The following is a 7,500-nucleotide window of genomic DNA, read 5'->3' on the forward strand; positions in this document are numbered from 1 at the left end:
CGGTTCCCCCCGGTCGACTGCAACGGGTTTCCGAGGCCCGTCGGTCAGGCGCGGTTCGCTCCGCAATCCGCCGGCCGATCGGCACCGGGCGGGGCTCTACGGAAAGAGGGGACCCTCCCGCGTCGAGTGCCGGCGCACCGACCCCGCAGGCTGACCGGGAAGGTGAAGACTCACCCCGCTGAATGCCCGGCCCCGGGTACCCTCCGGCTCCGGGGCCATAACTTCGGGGAGGGAGGTCCGATCCCCGCGCGGTCGACGGCAGGCGGTAGGGCTCGGAGGGGCGCGGCCTGGTCCGCGAGTGCCCCGGCGCCGCCCCTCTGCCCGTCCGAGGGACAGTAGGAAATGGCCATACCGCTTTCCGGCCGATTGCCGCCGGACGTCCGGCCGCATTCGCTCGGTCTGCGCGGCCGGCGGTAGCCGGGGGCGAGGGGCATCGGGCGGTGGCGGAACCAGGCCGGCCCGACCGCTGGGGGCCGCCCGGGCGACGTTTGAATCTGTCGGGTCGGACCGCCGAATCCCGCGGGATTTCGGGATCGAATCTGCGGGTGGAATCGGCACCTCGTCCCGCTGTCCGGTTCCCCCCCGTCGACTGCAACGGGTTTCCGAGGCCCGTCGGTCAGGCGCGGTTCGCTCCGCAATCCGCCGGCCGATCGGCACCGGGCGGGGCTCTACGGAAAGAGGGGACCCTCCGGCGTCGAGTGCCGGCGCACCGACCCCGCAGGCTGACCGGGAAGGTGAAGACTCACCCCGCTGAATGCCCGGCCCCGGGCACCCTCCGGCGCCGGGGCCATAACTTCGGGGAGGGAGGTCCGAGCTCCGCGCGGTCGACGGCAGGTGAAAGGGGCCGGTGCGCCGCGGAAGGCGACAGCAGTCCCGTCAGGCTGCACCTCTGCTCGGGCGAACGGCGTCAGGAAAAGGGGAGAGCACTTCCCCACCGATAGCTCCGGAACGCCCGGACCCATTGGCCCGCGGCACCGGTGGCTGCTAGAGGGCCTCCGGCGCCGTCAGCCGGGGTACGTCCCAGGCCGGCCGGACGGCGGGCAGCCGGAGGCAACGGCCTGGAACGGAGCCAGACTTGAGTCGTTCCGTGCCGTGGGCAAAAAGGCAGGGCTGCGGGTCAGCGCAGTTTGGCAAACCTAGCCGCAAGTGCGGGAAGGGCGGAGGAGCACACGGACGCCGCCTTCCCAAACTGAGCCCAAAGTGCCCAGGCATGCCCCCTTGATCTCGCCTAATCAGTGAGCCCAAAATAATTTCAGAGTGTGGAAACCTTATCCAAAAAGGTCGAAAAGAACGGCCAGAGATCAAGTCCGAAAGGGGAAATCAGTAACAAGCAAGCAGAGTAATCATTAACCAAAAAGCGCAAAATTATGTTAAAAGTGTGAAATCATTAACCAAAAACTCGAAAATAATGTCCAGAGACCAAGTCCGAAAGGGCAAATGGTTAACCAGTAAGCAGAGTAATCATTAACCAAAAATCGCAAAAGTAAGTAAAAAGTATGAAATCATTAACCAAAAATCGCAAAAGTAAGTAAAAAGTGTGAAATCATTAACCAAAAACTCGAAAATAATGTGCAGAGACTAAGTCCGAAAGGGCAAATGGTTAACCAGTAAGCAGAGTCATCATTAACCAAAAATCGCAAAAGTAAGTAAAAAGTGTGAAATCATTAACCAAAAATCGCAAAAGTAAGTAAAAAGTGTGAAATCATTAACCAAAAACTCGAAAATAATCTCCAGAGACTAAGTCCGAAAGGGCAAATGGTTAACCAGTAAGCAGAGTAATCATTAACCAAAAATCGCAAAAGTAAGTAAAAAGTGTGAAATCATTAACCAAAAATCGCAAAAGTAAGTAAAAAGTGTGAAATCATTAACCAAAAACTCGAAAATAATGTCCAGAGACTAAGTCCAAAAGGGCAAATGGTTAACCAGTAAGCAGAGTAATCATTAACCAAAAAGCGCAAAAATATGTTAAAAGTGTGAAATCATTAACCAAAAACTCGAAAATAATGTGCAGAGACTAAGTCCGAAAGGGCAAATGGTTAACCAGTAAGCAGAGTAATCATTAACCAAAAATCGCAAAAGTAAGTAAAAAGTGTGAAATCATTAACCAAAAACTCGAAAATAATCTCCAGAGACTAAGTCCGAAAGGGCAAATGGTTAACCAGTAAGCAGAGTAATCATTAACCAAAAATCGCAAAAGTAAGTAAAAAGTGTGAAATCATTAACCAAAAACTCGAAAATAATGTCCAGAGACCAAGTCCGAAAGGGCAAATGGTTAACCAGTAAGCAGAGTAATCATTAACCAAAAATCGCAAAAGTAAGTAAAAAGTGTGAAATCATTAACCAAAAATCGCAAAAGTAAGTAAAAAGTGTGAAATCATTAACCAAAAACTCGAAAATAATCTCCAGAGACTAAGTCCGAAAGGGCAAATGGTTAACCAGTAAGCAGAGTAATCATTAACCAAAAATCGCAAAAGTAAGTAAAAAGTGTGAAATCATTAACCAAAAATCGCAAAAGTAAGTAAAAAGTGTGAAATCATTAACCAAAAAGTCGAAAATAATCTCCAGAGACTAAGTCCAAAAGGGCAAATGGTTAACCAGTAAGCAGAGTAATCATTAACCAAAAATCGCAAAAGTAAGTAAAAAGTGTGAAATCATTAACCAAAAACTCGAAAATAATCTCCAGAGACTAAGTCCGAAAGGGCAAATGGTTAACCAGTAAGCAGAGTAATCATTAACCAAAAGGCGCAAAAGTAAGTAAAAAGTATGAAATCAGTAACCAAAAAGCGCAAAAATATGTTAAAAGTGTGAAATCATTAACCAAAAAGTCGAAAATAATCTCCAGAGACTAAGTCCGAAAGGGCAAATGGTTAACCAGTAAGCAGAGTAATCATTAACCAAAAATCGCAAAAATATGTTAAAAGTGTGAAATCATTAACCAAAAACTCGAAAATAATGTGCAGAGACTAAGTCCGAAAGGGCAAATGGTTAACCAGTAAGCAGAGTAATCATTAACCAAAAAGGGCAAAAGTAAGTAAAAAGTATGAAATCATTAACCAAAAAGCACAAAATTAAGTTAAAAGTGTGAAATCATTAACCAAAAAGTCGAAAATAATGTCCAGAGACCAAGTCCGAAAGGGCAAATGGTTAACCAGTAAGCAGAGTAATCATGAACCAAAAATCGCAAAAGTAAGTAAAAAGTATGAAATCATTAACCAAAAAGGGCAAAAGTAAGTAAAAAGTATGAAATCATTAACCAAAAATCGCAAAAGTAAGTAAAAAGTATGAAATCATTAACCAAAAATCGCAAAAGTAAGTAAAAAGTATGAAATCATTAACCAAAAAGCACAAAATTAAGTTAAAAGTGTGAAATCATTAACCAAAATGTCGAAAACAATGTCCAGAGACTAAGTCCGAAAGGGCAAATGGTTAACCAGTAAGCAGAGTAATCATTAACCAAAAATCGCAAAAGTAAGTAAAAAGTGTGAAATCATTAACCAAAAACCCGAAAATAATGTCCAGAGACTAAGTCCGAAAGGGCAAATGGTTAACCAGTAAGCAGAGTAATCATTAACCAAAAATCGCAAAAGTAAGTAAAAAGTGTGAAATCATTAACCAAAAACTCGAAAATAATGTCCAGAGACTAAGTCCGAAAGGGCAAATGGTTAACCAGTAAGCAGAGTAATCATTAACCAAAAGGCGCAAAAGTAAGTAAAAAGTATGAAATCAGTAACCAAAAAGCGCAAAAATATGTTAAAAGTGTGAAATCATTAACCAAAAACTCGAAAATAATGTGCAGAGACTAAGTCCGAAAGGGCAAATAATTAACCAGTAAGCAGAGTAATCATTAACCAAAAAGCGCAAAAATATGTTAAAAGTGTGAAATCATTAACCAAAAACTCGAAAATAATGTCCAGAGACTAAGTTCGAAAGGGCAAATGGTTAACCAGTAAGCAGAGTAATCATTAACCAAAAATCGCAAAAGTAAGTAAAAAGTGTGAAATCATTAACCAAAAAGCACAAAATTAAGTTAAAAGTGTGAAATCATTAACCAAAAAGTCGAAAATAATCTCCAGAGACTAAGTCCGAAAGGGCAAATGGTTAACCAGTAAGCAGAGTAATCATTAACCAAAAAGCGCAAAAATATGTTAAAAGTGTGAAATCATTAACCAAAAACTCGAAAATAATGTGCAGAGACTAAGTCCGAAAGGGCAAATAATTAACCAGTAAGCAGAGTAATCATTAACCAAAAAGCGCAAAAATATGTAAAAAGTGTGAAATCAGTAACCAAAAAGCGCAAAAGTAAGTAAAAAGTGTGAAATCATTAACCAAAAACTCGAAAATAATCTCCAGAGACTAAGTCCGAAAGGGCAAATGGTTAACCAGTAAGCAGAGTAATCATTAACCAAAAAGCGCAAAAATATGTTAAAAGTGTGAAATCATTAACCAAAAACTCGAAAATAATGTGCAGAGACTAAGTCCGAAAGGGCAAATAATTAACCAGTAAGCAGAGTAATCATTAACCAAAAAGCGCAAAAATATGTAAAAAGTGTGAAATCAGTAACCAAAAAGCGCAAAAGTAAGTAAAAAGTGTGAAATCATTAACCAAAAACTCGAAAATAATGTCCAGAGACTAAGTCCGAAAGGGCAAATGGTTAACCAGTAAGCAGAGTAATCATTAACCAAAAAGCGCAAAAATATGTTAAAAGTGTGAAATCATTAACCAAAAACTCGAAAATAATGTCCAGAGACTAAGTCCGAAAGGGCAAATGGTTAACCAGTAAGCAGAGTAATCATTAACCAAAAATCGCAAAAGTAAGTAAAAAGTGTGAAATCATTAACCAAAAAGCACAAAATTAAGTTAAAAGTGTGAAATCATTAACCAAAAAGTCGAAAATAATCTCCAGAGACTAAGTCCGAAAGGGCAAATGGTTAACCAGTAAGCAGAGTAATCATTAACCAAAAAGCGCAAAAATATGTTAAAAGTGTGAAATCATTAACCAAAAATCGCAAAAGTAAGTAAAAAGTGTGAAATCATTAACCAAAAAGTCGAAAATAATGTCCAGAGACTAAGTCCGAAAGGGCAAATGGTTAACCAGTAAGCAGAGTAATCATTAACCAAAAAGCGCAAAAATATGTTAAAAGTGTGAAATCATTAACCAAAAACTCGAAAATAATGTCCAGAGACTAAGTCCGAAAGGGCAAATGGTTAACCAGTAAGCAGAGTAATCATTAACCAAAAAGGGCAAAAGTAAGTAAAAAGTATGAAATCATTAACCAAAAAGTCGAAAATAATGCCCAGAGACTAAGTCCGAAAGGGCAAATGGTTAACCAGAAAATCCGTCGAATAATGTCCAGAGACTAAGTCCGAAAGGGCAAATGGTTAACCAGTGGAAGGGCGATCAAGCGGAAAAATTTGCCCCGGTTACCCGGGATGGAGTTCCAGAGGTCCGGCCAGAGTTGTCAAATTCGTCCCGCTGATCGGACGCTTGTCATTCGGGTGGCTGGGGGTTGGCGGGGTATCTGCACAGTAGTAGGAGGTGGCAAGTCGGGACTTGGACGTTTATTCCAAGAGTCCACCCGAGCCTCCAGGTCTGCAGAGACCGACCCTAGCTGCCGCCCAACCGACTTTTAAGCCTTTTTCGGATGGGGATTTTTTCCCATTTTCGTCCATTTTTCGGGTTTTCTGTCGGGCTTAATAGGCGGCAGCCTGACCCCCGGCCGAGGCGGGGGGCGCACTCTCCCTTGCGTAAGGGTCCGGATTTGCCCCGGAAAGTGCCCCCGACGGCCTCCCGACCCGGGTGCCTGCAGGGCGGGGGAAAGGGTAGTCCCAGCCGCAGGAAATCATTAACCAAAAGACTTAGCCGTCGGGGCAGAGGCTAAGACCCGGGCTGGTGAAATCATTAACCAAAAGGAATGCACCCTTTTCCGAAAGTGCAGGCCGAAATAAGGCGAGCCTTGGGCCGGGAAGGCCAAAACCCCCAACTCATGGAAGTGTATGGGGTCGGACTCGGCGACTTTCCCGGGCCCCGAGTTGACCTTTCCCCACGGGGGCGGTCAAGTTGCTCCCGCCAAGAGGGCACGTTGCATTTGCTGCCGCTCTAGTCCCCGGGCTAGTTAATCAGTTGCCGTCGGAAGTCCCGATGCCGAAATGAAAAATGGCCGTTGCGGCGATTTGGCGCCTCATTTTCGGAAGGACTACCGGCAGGCAACCCGCCGAATTGACACTTGCGATTCGGGTGGCTGGGGGTTGGCGGGGTACCCGGAGATTTTCGGGAACTCGATTTTCAGAACTTTTGCTGGCAGCGGTTGCACTTGCAAAGTGGCCGAAGAAGTGCTCCCTCAAGGAAGGACCTTCTTTTGAAATAAAAGACCTTCCGAAGAGTGCCTGGAAGTCATTTATGAGCATTTAAGGGTAAATCTGGCGGACTTTCCATGCTCTGTTGCCGGCTCTGAAATATCGCACAGTTGGGTCTAGGCCGGTAGACTGGCTGTGAAAACAGACAAAGTGTTTTGGCGAGCGAGAGAAAACAAGGCCTTGGAACAGATTGGGGGGTGCGGAGGCACACCACACCCACAGGAAAAGAATTAATAAAAAAAAAACCAAAGTCTATGACATGTCTGTTGGTACAGTGAGAAAAGCAAAGAAGGGAGGCTGCGATGGCAGAGCAAAGCCGACCTTCATACAGATATACATGTCAAAGAAAGAAACTATGCCCGCAAAAGACTTGGTGCGAAATAACAAGGCTCCTTGTGAACGGTTATCTTTGTCTGTCAGGCGCAGATTGTGGCGGCGTCGCCTGGTTTCCTTGGGTTGCACTACATGTATGTCCTAGTCTCAAACGAAAAGTGCGTGCCCAGAATTTTGTCCAAGTTAGGCGACGCACGCCGGCTGGCATCACCTCTCCGTGCGAGCGCCGAAAGCTTTGGTCGACCTGTTTGGCTACGCTGGTCGCGGTTGCTCCTTACAGTGATGGGGACGGAAAACCGATGCGAGTTGACCAGGCGACGTCAACCAAGTTGCATGCTTTCTCCCCCCCCCCCCGCCGCCGCCAACCCCACACTGTGTGAAAGGAAAAAAAAGTGCGTGCCCAGGTCACTCGATCGATACGGCGAGGACTGTCCGACGTTGGAGGGCCCAGGCGGGCTAGCATTTATTTGCTGGTGTTTCAGGCTCAGCGGTTACCTCCCGTTTCTGTCCCTTGTGTCAGACGGACATTCCTCTCGAGAGTTTGGCCACTTGGTCGGCGGCGTGCTAGGTAGATTACTCGTTGTGCGCCGTCTCCTGTGTGCTGATCTCTGTGCTGTTCGTGTGAGGCCGAGACGTCCCACTGGTCGCTACCGCAGTGGTCCGATTGTGAAGCTCCGGAGCGGGGCGTCCCGTTCCGGCCAGCTCGAGCACTCGATTTCTCTAGCACCAGAGCAAGGGCACACGCGCGGTGTGTGTGTGTGTATGCTTTGTATTTGTCGGTTACCGGTTTTTGTTGCACGAATTGAAAAGTT

The sequence above is a fragment of the Heterodontus francisci genome, unplaced genomic scaffold (assembly GCF_036365525.1).
Source record: "Heterodontus francisci isolate sHetFra1 unplaced genomic scaffold, sHetFra1.hap1 HAP1_SCAFFOLD_542, whole genome shotgun sequence".
Taxonomy (NCBI): Eukaryota; Metazoa; Chordata; class Chondrichthyes; order Heterodontiformes; family Heterodontidae; genus Heterodontus; species Heterodontus francisci.